At 35.5% G+C, this 14,421-nt stretch overlaps 1 long non-coding RNA gene across 1 annotated transcript in view; it reads left to right on the top strand.

Annotated features, from left to right (window-relative positions):
- Nucleotides 1–7,540, top strand: part of LOC138163694 (uncharacterized) — a 443,738-nt gene extending 436,198 nt beyond the window's left edge. Inside the window, exon 4 of the long non-coding RNA XR_011168897.1 lies at nucleotides 6,995–7,540. This is a non-coding gene — a long non-coding RNA (uncharacterized lncRNA). The remainder of the gene's footprint in view (nucleotides 1–6,994) is intronic.
- Nucleotides 7,541–14,421: the final 6,881 nt, after the last annotated feature.

Here is a 14,421-nt window from a genome sequence, read left to right as displayed (position 1 = left end):
GAGAGAGAGAGAGAGAGAGAGAGAGAGAGAGAGAGAGAGAGAGAGAGAGAGAGAGAGAGAGAGAGAGAGAGAGAGGAGGGGAAAGAAGTGTGTGGACATGGATTAATTTATCATGGAAATTCGATACCAGAAATTTGCCACCAGCAATTACATGGGTTATCCTGACTTAGAGATCGATATGGATTATGCAAATAAAATATCACCAAAGGTTATAAAAATTTAAGACTTACCAAATATTTATAAAGACATAGTCTTATAAGCAGAAGTACACATTAGAAGCTCATAATGGCACCATGGGCTGACAGAGGCTAAATTCTTCACTTCAAATTATCCCAGGGGTTTCAATTAACAAATGTTACTGGAACTGGACCATTATTATAGACCACACTGTTGCTCAGGATCTCTTGTAGATAACAAAGATCCATAAAAACTTAGTAACTACATTTTAAATAAGTGATATAACCCCATGTACCCATAATCTATGAGGTACATGAAATCCAGACTTTTAAAAATATCAACATAAGAGAAGAGGTCAAAATCAAATAGAAACATTATATTTTTAAATTTATTTAATTTTAATTAATTAATTATTTAATTTAAAAACAATTTTTGTTGTATTGTCAACTACTAGATTTTACTGAAGATGTTTTCAATAAGCAAATGGAAGACAAATTTGTCATTGTTGTTGTTGCTAGATGGTGCACTGGAAGAGAGCACTGAACTTGGAGTCAGGCTGACTCACCTTCCTGAGTCCAAATCTGAGTTCAGATACTTACTAACTGTGTGACCCTGGGCAAGTCACTTAAACATGTTTGTCTCAGTTTCTTCATGTGTAAAATAAGCTGAAGAATGAAATGGTAATGGTATCTTTGTAAAAATAACCCAAATGGGGTCATGAAGAGTTAGATGCAACTTAAACAATTTTAACAGGGAAAATTTCAATGAGCCCAAGGAGGATGAGTTTATATTCTAATAATCTTATTCAACTACAAAACCCCTAGTTATTTTATATACCTGTGTTATTGTCTATAGAACATTTAATGCAAAGAATAGTAGTAGTAGAGGGATTGCTGCAGGATCATTTCCATCTGATTCATTTTATTTATTTGCAGTCATGAATAAGGTATAAGTGTGCATCTGCATCAATACACAAAGGCAGTACAAGTGTTATGGGACTTCGGGTCAGCTTGTTCAAGAATTACAGAATGGATTACAAATGACTTTATGATCCTGGAACTTTGGGGCTCATCTTTTTAAAAATTCTCTCTCTCTCTCTCTCTCTCTCTCTCTCTCTCTCTCTCTCTCTCTTTCTCTTTCTTTCTCTCTCCTGTTTGTATGTGTATATGTGTATGCATGTATGTATGTATATGTGCATTTGTATGTACACGATATATGTATTTATGTGGTGATGTGTATATGTGTATGAAATATCCATTTTGGCTTCTCTTCACAAAGCCTATAAATATGTAATTGCCCATATTTAGGCATTGCTGGTACTCTCATCTTTTGGTCATAGATATGTGATGCCCTCTGTTACAAAGGTGGCATGGAGATTCCATTTTGAAGCAAGCTGCTAAAGTATTTTTGTCTTAATTGATCTGCCATTGTGAAACATTCAAGCCAGTTTTGGTCCTTACATTGTCCTGCCACCTTCCAGTTTGCCAAGAAGCTAGCATTTTCATATACATAATGTAATGATTCTGTCTTTCATAACATTAAGCTTTCTGATTTTCATTTGTTCTACTTTATATTTTCATTGTATTAGACATCTTGCAACAACACAGATTCCAAGATACCTGGGGCATATGTGATCAGGTGGTTAGAATTATATACCAGATGCTCCTTTATGAACCAACAAACAACAGATCCCAGAACTACAAATGCAGACCCCCCCCTGCCCTGAAATATTCCTAAGAATATAACCAATAAGCCAAATTGGAACTGGCATATGATTACAGACAAAACTAGCCCACAACAGCCTGGACTTAGCATTGAGCCATAAAAATTTAAGACCAATGTTTTTTGCATATGTTGCCATACCCAGCACTCATAATCATCAAGCTACATGGAACAAAGTGTTTTCAAAATATAGAATCTGGAAAGAATTAATTAAAGCCATATGGAGTAAAGATGGAGCACATACCATCCCCATTGTCCTCTTTGCTCCTGGAGCTGTCCAGAGGATGATTCCAATGAGTCTGTAGGATGACTTCTCATCCCCAAACTCTTCTTCAATTACATAAAGTAGTCACTTTTTCCACTTAGAGAACATTAAATAGAATATTAATAAATAAATTATTATTTTATTATTCTATAATAATTATTATAGAATACACAATAAATATTTACAACAATAAAATTATTAAAATTAAAATATATATTATAAATAAATTAATGCATAAAATAAATACATTAATAAAAGATAGAATAATAGTAGGATGTGAGGCAATCATAGATCCAGGCTCCAAAGCAAGACCACCTGGGCTCAAAGTCTGCCTTGACATACTAACTATGGGATCTTGGGCAATTATTGAGCACCTCTATTTTAGGCAATCCTCAAAGATTATTATTTTCTATGTTATAGAGAAGTGCCAACCTGCACTAATAGAGGAAGTTTCCTGAGCTGGAGGTAATAGTAATAAGAACAATTAGAATTTCTAGAGTGCTATCAAGTTTGTTAAACATTTTATAGATGCAATTTGACTTGAAGTTCATAAGAATTTTTGGTAGGAGTTTCAGCCATCATTCCCATTTTAGAGATGAGGCAATTGAAGCTTAGGGAGATTGTGACTTGCCAATATCCTTATTGGGTTTTTTTTTGCCTTTTGGAGGGAAATTGGGGTTAAGTAACTTGCCCAAGGTTACATGGCTAGTTTTTTTTTTTTTTGTGGGTATTAAGTGGCTGAGGACAGAACTGGACTCAGGTCTTCCTGATTCCGGGGCTGGCGCTCAATATCCTTATTTTTGAAGGCAGGATCTGAAACCTCTTCTCCCTAAAACTTCAAGTCTAGCCTTTTAATGCTAATGTATGACATTCCTGATACTTTCCACATCATCAAAATATTTTTGTGCCAAGACTATCTGATGGTGGTATGATCCCTATTTCAGGTGAAGGCACAATAATCTTTCCCACCTCCTATTTTAGTAACTTCTGCATTTTTCTTTTCTTCTCACTCTTCTGACCCCACATATCTACTAATTTTCCACTTTTATGGTTCCATAAGCTCTCCCACACCTAGCCCCTTCCTCGCACCTACACACAGCCATTACCTTTATTCAGGCCCTAATCATTTTTCAATCTTCAACCACCTTGTAATTGATCTTTCCCCATTCCAATTCATAATGTAAAAGTCACCTCCTTAATCACAGATTTAACCATGCCACTCAATAATCAACCAACCCCACTGCATCTCTATTTCCTCTAGCATGGAATATAAACTATCCATTTAGCCTTGAAAGCCTTTTATGACCTGCTGCCAATCTATTTTTCCATATTCATCGAACATTGCTTTCTCTCCCTCATTTTGTAGTACAGCCAAACTGGGCTTGTCTCTGTTCGTCACATACAATAATCCATTTCCCATCTTCATGGCTTTGACTATTCATCAGGCTTTGAATATATCTCTTCTTTAACTTTGCCTCATTGAAGTCATCTCTTCTTTAAAGATGTAGTTTAAGCACCATGAAACCTTTTCTAATTGTTTCCTCCCTCCCAAACTATCTTTTATGCAACTACTTTGTATTTGTTCTAGAAATGCAATTACATACATGTACATATGCATACACAGATATTTATTGTCCCCATCATTAAAATTTAAGTTCCTTGAGAGTAGAGATTATTTCATTCTTTATATTTATATCTTCTCTGCCAAGGAGAACACCTGACAAAAATAAGACATTGAATAAATACTTGCTGATTGATGGATGATCATGGGCTAGGATAAAGCTAAGCTAGTCCTGAAATAGCCTTGGCCTCCTCTGAGTAGTGACAATAATAATATATTACTCTCACCACATCTATAACCATCACCATAAGACTGTTGAGAATTTTTATGATGAAGTTCAAGATACCCTTGTTTAACAATGGTTAGCAATAAATTATTATGAGATTTAAATAAAATTTAATTAACCAGAATTAATTACAAATTAAATTCCCATCACTAGTTGGCACATGGATGTGCTGCACTTGGAGTCAGGAAGACCTGAGTTCAAACCCATCACTTAGCCTCTTTTAGACAGTTTCCTCATCTGTAAAATGGAGATAATAGTTCCTACCTTCTAGGATTATTTTGAGAATTGAATAACATATGTAAAACTCTTTGTATACCCTGATGACCTGTAGAAATGTGATATAAGCTATAATTAAAGGATGAATTAAGGAAAATAGAAACTTCAACAGTGTAGAAAGCAATAGAGACTTCAAAAAATTTGAGGATTGAGGATAGCCTATTAGATATGACCATTAAGAAAGCAATGATAACTTTGGAGAGAGGAATTTCAATTGAATAAGGAAGTCAGAATCCGAAATGCATAGAGTTAAGAGGAGAGCAAAAAGAATTGGGGCAAAGAGTTTAGTCACAAAAGAGAAGATAAATAGAGGATAGTACTGTTAGCTGGCTTAGTTGGACTGAGGGAGAGTTTTGTTTTGTTCTTCAGGCTGGGACAGAGAGAAATTTATCAATAGGGAAATAGTATGGATGATAGATGGTGTAATCTGCCAGAGAAGATGGGATGAATGTGATCAAAGGTGCAAATAGAATAGAACAAGGCTACTTGCCTAACAAGAAAGGCCATCTCTTTATACAAGACAGGAGTGAAGATGGGAATAATGGAAGAAGGCATATAAGTGATGTGAGATGAGAAAGGAGAAAGAAGAGGGAACTCAACCAAATATTTTGGTGAGGTATGAGGCAAGTTTCTTACCTGAAAGGTGGGGGAAGGAGAATCAAAGAAAGTTTGAGGAAATATGAAATGCATTGGAAAAGATCACCGTGGTAAGTGGGATAAAGAATGGATCATGGGATTTTAAAATGATTATCTTCCTGCTGTGATAACCTAAATTTGTAATGGAATCAGTCTACTAAAGTATGAGTTGGTGATTTTTTTGCTGCTTTGTTAAGGAACAATTTAAACAGGAGCAAAGGCAGTGTGGTGGGAGTAATACAGGGCTTGGGAATGTAAGATTTGTGATAGAGTAATAGGGCAATGGGCTCAAGATAAGATGATGGTATAAATTTGAAGTAACTCAGAAATGTGATCACTTAAGAAAGAGATGGCAGTGCAGCCAGATCAGGGTGATGGTCTGAGAGAAAAGTAACAAGTGATAGAAGCAGAGTTCATGGGAAGGAAAACAAACAGGGTTAGGGTTGTTAGAGATGGAATGATAAAAATCTTAGGCTTAGATAAATGAATTTAAGAGTTTGTGAACATGTAAGTGAAATGCTCTTGCAAGATGGCAATATGAGGAGGTATCAAGATTTCTATGTGTAGTTGAGATAGTATGGAGGACTAAGTCATGGGAAATGAGTCAATTTAGGAACTAAGAAATTAGGGTATTGGAGGGCATATGAATCTTGTAGTGTAAGAAGAAGAGCTGGGGAAGAGAAAAAGATTATGAATAGTCACTGAACTCAGAGAAAGGAAGGAGAATATCCTTGGGGTCAGTTTATAACAGCTAACAGTAGCTCAATAAAGTTACTGAGTAATGGTGATGAAGGGAGAGTCTAAAAACTCCATCACCTTCAAGCAGTGTGAGGTTATCAGTGGGTGAAAGAAGATAAAGGGAGGAAGGAAGGAAAAGATTTATGATGGAAGCAAGTTTGTTACCTAAGGAGCAGGTATTCCAGAAATCAATGTGGTTTGGATTGTGGGAGAGGTCAAATAGAAAAGAGCAGAAATAGGTGGACAGGTAGTGGTACACAAGAGACCAGGATTTGTTTGATGAAATCTGAGAGTTCATAATCACTTGGACGGGGAGAATTTGACCTATGATATTTCACAAGTAATTTCTTAGTTAATTTCCTCTCTTAAAACATTTATTTTCTAATGAGTTATAGAATTCATGCCTACAGATTAGGTTCTAAATCTTTTGAGAAGAAACTGCCTTGTTAGAGATCATTCGCTTTTTATGCTTTTTTTCCTGTTCTAGGACAGAGGATAAAGAATGCTTTTTAAAGATGCTTTTAATAAACCATAAATCTCTACTAAGTGCAACTTCTGTTTTTTTTTTTTTGCCAGGGAAATGATCATTGATGTTTGTAATTATAAACTGGAGGTGATTCAATATTCTGAAGTATTTATGAATTATTGAAGAATAACTCAATTTGCTCAATAATTTGTGTCCTGTGTATTTTCTTACATGTTAATTCTAAAAAAAGAAAGGCCTCATCTTTGTTCAGTGAAGAGAATCACTTTAGACGCTGACTAGACCTGGGAAATTTATTGGTAAAGGGAACTCTCCAATAAGGAAATTCCCTCTACTGATATGGGTTGGCAACTTCTTAATTTTAAAAGTTTCCTTGAGCACGGAGAGGTTATGTGATATCCCCAGGGTCATATAATCACTATTTTTGAGACACCAGACTTAATCCAGTTCTTCCTTGACCCTATGGTCTGGTCTCTAACCACAAAGTCACCCTTTCAACTGTGACTGAAAACAAAACAAAGTAAAACAAAATGAAAGTTTTTATTGTAGATTAGAAAATCCCTATTGTTAGATAATTTAAATCTATTTTTAAAATTTCTGCTACAAGGGTAACAATTTGCTTTTGATAGGTTATTTAATCTTAAATTTCAACAATATGTTTTGCTTCTGTTCAATACTGTAGACTGTAACACATCTCTGTGCCATCATCCTTTGTGATTCTTTTCTATGTCTTCTTATAAATCCTCCTGGGGGTCCACTCAAGCTTCTTGAGGAATTACTCTAGTTTCCTTGACATTGAGATGATAACAATGGCTTACACCATTTACTATTCCATACTCTTCATTCTAGAACAGACCTAGCCCAGGTGAAAGTAATGATTAATGAAGACTTGGAATTTGAATACAAGAAGATGGAAAGACTTACATGAACTGATGCTAAGCGAAGTGAGCAGAATCAGGAGAACATTGTACACAGCAACAGCAATATTGTGTGAGGATCAACCATGATAGACTTACTTCTTGGCACTATGGTACCCTAAGATGATTTTTAAAAGACTAATGATGGAAAATGCTATTCACATCCAGAGAAAAAAACTATGGAGTCTGAATGTAGACTGAAGTATACTATTTTAACATTTTTTGTTTTTTTTCTTTATGATTTTTCACTTTTGTTCTATTTCTCCTTTTACAACAAGACTACTGCGGGAACATGTTTAATGTGATTGCACGTGTATAAACTATATCATATTGCTTGCTGTCTTGGGAAGGAGATAGGAGAAGGAGGGAGGGAGAAAAATTTAGAACTCAAAATCTTATAAAAGTGAATGTTGAATTATGTGTAATAAAATAAAATTATATTTAAAAACAGAATACAAGGAGATACTTATGAACTACAATAAGAAATAAAAATAACTTTACTACTAATAAAACATATAAAGAACAAAAATCCTCTAATACAAAAGGATGTTGATTCAAATAAAATGTCAGTTCTGTCGCCTCCACATTTATCATGAAAATTGGCAATACTAAGTCAAAAAAGACATAGATGAAGGTCAATAGGGGTTTTGTTAGCACCTCCCCATTCCCTTAACACTATAGGCTGGGCTGGCCTTTTATGCTGCAGTAGGGAAGGAAGCCATAATTTAGGCCATAGTCCTAAGTTCACTAAATCTTGAGGAAGACATCTTTGCTCTATTAAAGGGAAACCCGCCCCACCTACCAAACAAGTTTTACTTTTACAACATAACTCGACTTTCTTTTTTTGTCCTTCATCTTTCTGATAACTTTTTGAAAAAAATCTCACTTTTCATTCTCACCAAGAAATTCAATTTTTCCACTTATCATTGGTTTCACAGGCTATCATCCATTCACCAATCACATTTTCTTCTTTTCCCAATCTCAATTCTATATTTGGCCAGTTCAACTACACACTCTTCTCTACTCTGAATCCCTTGCTCCTTGTCCCATGATTGATTATCTCTTGGCAAACTTTAGCTCTTTATTACTTCCACCATCTACCTTCTCTGCTCCTATTCATATGCTGCTGAATGGAACTGAAGGAAACACCACTACTGAATTGACTGACTCCACTACAGATTTATTTGTGTTATCTAACCCCAACTGGTCCATTCATTGCCATTCATTCCTCTCTAACTGATTCCCTATTCCATCTCCCACCTAGACCATTCCAAATTATTTTTTCTCAAGTCTCTTTTGCTCTCCCACTAACCTTTTAGCTAAGGATGTTACCTCATGTTCTAGCAACAAGATTGAGTTAATTGACCATGAACTTCCTCTTCTCTCAATTTCTAAATCTCAAATGTCTTGATATCCTGACTCTCTCTCCTCTTTCACTCCAGTTTGCAATAATGATATGACCCTTCTACCAACCAAAGCCAATCCTTTTGATGTGTCCCTCTGATGCCATTCCCTTTCATCTTCTCCAGTAGATTAATATTTCTATGATTTCTCCCTCTTTAGTTTTCAATCTCTCCCTTAGATTGGCATTTTTTCCTGTTGCCCAAATCCTCTAAATCTCAACATACCCTCCAACATCTTGTATCTCTCCTCTTTCTCAACTAAACTCCTAGAAAAAGCTATCTAATTCTGTTCCCTTCATTTCCTCTCCATTCACTTCTCAAACCTTTGCAGTTTGGCTTTTCACCTAATTATTCAACTGAAATTGCTATTTCTAAAGTTACTCATTATATTTTAATTAATAAATATGATAATAATTTCTTAGTTCTCATCTTTCTTGACATTTCTTAGCATTCAATAATGTTGACCATTCTTTCTGGATTCTATTTCAAGAAAGTGGTGTTTCTTTCTTTCTCTCCTCTTTTCCTTTTAAGAACTCTATCTACACACATCTACATACATACATACACATACACACATACAAAAACACATACATACATACATTTTTTCAGGTGACAGGAAATTGCCAGGGAGAAACTGAAATAGACAGAAAAAAGGAATGATCAATACAGTAAGCTCAAAGAAGAGATGGGCAGGACTGTTTTTCATGGACAGTAATGTAACACTCACTAGTTTGGCTCTCACTGCTAGAAGCCCAGGTACATTATACTTTCATTACTTATCCAAGGTTTTTTGGTACTCTAAAGGGATTTGGAGGTGTCAAGGCTTTTGCAAATTGCTCAAGCACTCATTGATGATATTTTTCCAAATACAGGGGTATTTCCTGCCCTGTGATTCCATGTAACCACCAAAAGACAGCTTGACTTTCACAAAAAAAAAATACTTCAAAAGTAATCACAAATACATAAATACTTCACTACACATGGAGAAATAATTTTCCTATCCTTTATATCACCTAGGTTTCTATGGTAGGGAAAGAGGAATAGGTTCATAGCTTACCTCCATTACTTTATAGAATAGTCCCATTTCCAAGTCCAAAGCCCTGGTTGGGCTTGAGTCCTAGCTTCTCCAGGCTTCCTGACAGGCTGGCTGGCTGGCTGTAACATCCTGCCTAGAATCTTGAATCCAAATTTTCCATGGCTCAAACTCCCAGTGGCAATCACTGCCTGGCACTCAAAAGTGAGAAGGACAAATGAAACAGAACAGTCACAACCCTCTCTTCTACCTTTCTGACCATTTCTCACAGCCAGAATAAAAGAGAGCATGAGCAGGAAAAGAAAACTCCTTTTCCTTTCAATGGTTTCTACACTGTGAGGGCACTGTGATCTTCACCCTCTGGATGTAGCAGGAAGATCTGGAAGGAAAGAACATGAATCAGCCAGGGATCCACTGTCTCAGGCACCAGTTTTAAAGAAGCATCTGATAAAAAAAGGCTATACACACCCATGTGGTGGGGGAGTTAATGTACCTAGTGTTAGAAGATCTGGGCATCAAGCAAGCCTGATTGGAGGTGACGCCATGTTAGGCAATTTGAACATTTTCCAAGGCAAGCTCTTACACTAACAAAGGTTTGTTTGTTTGTTTGTTTTACTAGAAGAAGGGCTAACCCTTCATTGTAGAATGGAGTGAAGCTGGAAAAGATGTGAAAGATTTTCATGGATTTTGAAATTAGGAACAGGAGAAAGGAGGTAGCTTAGGGAAGATTCAAAGACATCATTAAGAATGATGGTGATAGCTTATCATTTAGGGAGGTTGAGGATAATGGCATAGGTTTACAAGAGTTGTGGAAGGCACTGGATCAGTCTGGGAAGAATAAAAGGATTGCTGGGTATCACTGAGGGTCTGGTTGGGATTTGAGCAAATGAATATTCATTGCTCTCTCTTAGCATGATTGAATAACATATTTAGTGCTCCTTCATCAATATGATGGTACAGTAGAAAAGATGTTTGGTGGGGGCAATAGATATGTTATCCATTTCATATGTATCTATATTACATGTACATGAGTACATCCATTACAAAAATACATCTTTGGATTTGAAGTATACCTCATTTGGTCATGTATTTTATTTCCTTTTAGGAAACAACAATAATAATATAATGATCCGTAAAATAATAAAATATGATAATAAAATAATAATGCTAATGATTATGATGATGATGATGTTAATAGGGTTGGAAGATGTGAATGGTAGTGGAAAATTATTTGAATACTTTACTCCTGCTGTCTTGGGACACAGTTCTCTATGATAGTCAGTGAGCTGTGTCATGAGAGGAGAAGCAATGGATGGTGATAAGTTGATATTAGCACAAAATCTTCATGGTGACCCAAAATACCGAAAAAGTGTTATGATTGATCATCAGAAGGAAGAGCATTCATTTAAAATGTCATTAAAATATGACAAAGTTCCATTCTTGGCAGAGTGATTAGGCAATATGAGAAAAGAGATAAAATAGGCCATAGCAGAAGGTACCAGACTACAGAGGATTTTCTGACATGGTTCTTTTATTCTTAAATATTTCATAGAATCATGAAGTGAAAATCAGGCAAAACTCAGCAGGAAATTGTGTAGTGTTTGGGGAAGTTTGCAGAAATGTATGCCTTCCATTGAAAGCCTGCAAAAATATTTTCTCTTTAGTATCCTCCCTTCACAGCTACTTTTTCACTGGACAAAACAGGATGAAAAAATATGAATAAATGAGTTTAAAACAGGCCATCTGAAGGAAATTCTTGGCCCACAAATGCTATGGTCTATTTTGAATTCAATGTGGTTAAATAATTCTACTCATGATATTTCTAAGCATACTTTACCATCTGGGACTATATAGCTTAAAGAGATAGCTCAAGGAATTATTTCTTGTTTATTTAAAAATAATGGATAAATTTAATTTAATATAAATAATAAACTTAAATTTATTATAAAAATATTTATTGTATATATATATATATAATAAATTTATAAATTTAAAATAAATAATTTAATATAAAAATCATTTTAAAATAAATTCCTTTTGTTCTTAAAACCCAATTGCATATCCCTTCCCCAATTCTACCTAGAAAGCCATCTTTTCTAATAAGGATTTTAGAAGGAAGAAAACAAAAGAATAATTCAGCTATTGATGAATTACCAAGTATTCTTGCACTGCTCACTACGTGCTAATGATTATGCTAGGTTCTGAAGATATAATGAAAACAATGAAATAATCCCTTACCCACAAGGAGTTTATATGGGAAGGAGGTGAGTGTGAGATAGTCAGCCAACAAGTGTATGTGGAATATAACCAGAATAAATACAAGGTGATTATGTGAAGGAGGGCAGTAGGATCTGGGGGAGTCAGGAAAGACTTTATGTAGAAGGTAGCATTTGAGGTGAGTCTTATAGAATAAAAAATTGTGAAAAAGTGGAGGTGAGGAGGCAATATATTCCAGAAATGGAGACATTCTGGTGGAAGCCATGGAGTTGAGAGATCATATATTATTTATATGGGAGTATATACAATATTCCACACCCATAGTCCCTCACCTTTTTAATGAAGAAAAAGAGGCACATTTTCTGACTTCACTATTATGATTATACAGGGGTTTAGGGAGTTTTCAGGAGCACTAGCACCTCTGGTGTGAGGGCTTACCAAACCATTTTAAGGTCTGTTCATCCACCTGATTCATGCAATTCTCACTTGGGTTCCAAGAAGCTGAAGCATGTGCAGTGGCCACACCCCAGTAAACCATATTGACAGAGGTGCTAAACCAGATTGAAGGTAACTGATAGGCCTCAAACCCATTGGGGAGTTTGGCTGTCTACCCCAAGCTCGTGAAAACTTTCCCTGATGGCATGGGTGGATGAGAACAGTTTGTTCCAACAGCCATGAAGGTGGCTGAAGCATTCACTGTGGAGTTTAGTTAAACATCAAAAAAGCCAAGGTCATGTACGACATCCTGGAACTTTGACTTTTGTCCTGCCATTGAACTTTGATGACTTAGGAAGAGGGAGGGAGGCTGATGATTCTGTGTAATTCTGCCTCCGTTTAATATAATTTATGCACAAGCCAAGCGGTCAACCCTGATGTCATTAGCTCTATTCAGAATGGAGGACAAACAACAGCATAATTATACAGACTTCACTTTCATTCATTGTTGTTTTCTTGAAGTTACTGTGAATCACGTCTTGGTACTTTTTACTTTACATTAACATAAGTATTCTCATGATAAACCTACAGATTTCTCATTTGTTATTTTTTCTAGTCTTATTTCTTACATTTGTATACAACAATATGACAATTTATTTAGCCATCCCCTAATTTGTGGAAAATTTCCTAGTTTTTAGTTGCCACAAAAATGTCCTACTATGTGTATTTTGACACATATGAGAGCTGTTCTCTATTTCACCTCTTTGGGGTGCCTTGTAGTGGGATCTTGAGATCTCTGCATCAAAGAGAGTGAAGAGTTTATGTATTTTTGAAAGCATAATTCCAAATTTTTCTTGTCTTTTGGGATATTATATTTCACTCTTTGTTCCTTCATGTTTATGGCTGCTAAACTGTGGGTGATTCTGAATGTAACTCCTCAAAACTTGACATCTTTCTTTGACTGATGGCAGTGTGCTTTCTTCTTTTACCTAGAAGTTCTGAATTTTGCCTCTTCCTGGCAATAAACAGAGTTCTTGGGAATTTTCATTTTGGAGTTTCTTTCAGGAGATAAATAATAAGTTCTTTTCATTTTTACTTGGTCCTCATTTTAAGAGATCTGAGCAGTTTTCTTTTATGATTTCTTGAAATGTTTTTTTTTTGTTTTGTTATGCTTTTCAGGCAGTTTGATGACTTATTTTTTCTTCTCATTCTGTGTTATATATATATAAATATATATAAAATATATTAATAAATATATATATAGTAATATTATAATAGGTCAGTTGTTTTTGTTATGAGATATCTTTGACTTTCTCCCATTTTTTTCTGTCTTCTGATTTAAAAAAAATTTCCTATTATTTCACTAAGTTATCTTTTATTTAGTCCATTCTGATTTTCAGGGAGTTTATTGTGTGAATAAGGTTTTGTACCTCTTGTGCCAATCCATAAATTCCCTTTCCAAATTTTTCTTCTGCAGCTCTCATTTCTTTCCCATGTTTTTTCCTCTAGAGCTTTCATTATATTACCAAAAAAACCTCTTGCTTCAGATTTTCTAGGAATTCTACTTGAATGTGGGCCCAAGATATGTTTTACTTCAAGATTTTGTAGAGGTAATTATTCTCTCCTGTATTTGCATCCCCTCTGCCACCAAAAAAAACCTTTCTATTGTGGGATTCTTTATTAGGGGGAGGGGTATCATTTTTTGAATCTGCTTCCTGACTTCAGACTTTATGTTAGGGCCAATATTTGAGCACTTCCAGAGGGAATGTCTGGATGGTCTTGCTGCTTTCTTGGGGTGCTGAGTTTTGTATTTATTCTAGGCTCTCCAGGGCAGCTTAATCTGGGGACAGGAAAGCTTTCAGTGCTCATAAGGTAGTCTGATCCAAAGCAAAGTTTTAATTATATCTTTCCACCCTGCCCCTGCCAATTCTGATCTCTTAGTCTGAGCTCTAAAAATTTTTGACATTATTTTCAGTAAGTCAACATGCTTGTCAATAATTCAGTCACCTAGCATTTATTAAGGATCTGCTATGTACCAGACCCAGTACTAAGTGATGGAGAAACAAAAAATGACAAAAGACAGCCCCTATACTCAATGAGTTTACAATTCAATGGGGGAGATAGCATAAAACAACTAAGTACAAACAACATACAAACAGAGTAAATTGGGGGACGTCCCAGAGGAAAGGCCTTAAGATTGAAGAGGACTGTGGAAGGCACTTTGCTGGAGCCAGAACTTTAGTTCAGACTTAAAAGAAACCAGGGAAGATG

Source organism: Petaurus breviceps, unplaced genomic scaffold, assembly GCF_028583685.1.
Source record: "Petaurus breviceps papuanus isolate PSGF00001 unplaced genomic scaffold, PetGlider_PUasm1.0 126, whole genome shotgun sequence".
NCBI lineage: Eukaryota > Metazoa > Chordata > Mammalia > Diprotodontia > Petauridae > Petaurus > Petaurus breviceps.
This window is presented reverse-complemented; position numbering and strand designations above follow the sequence as displayed.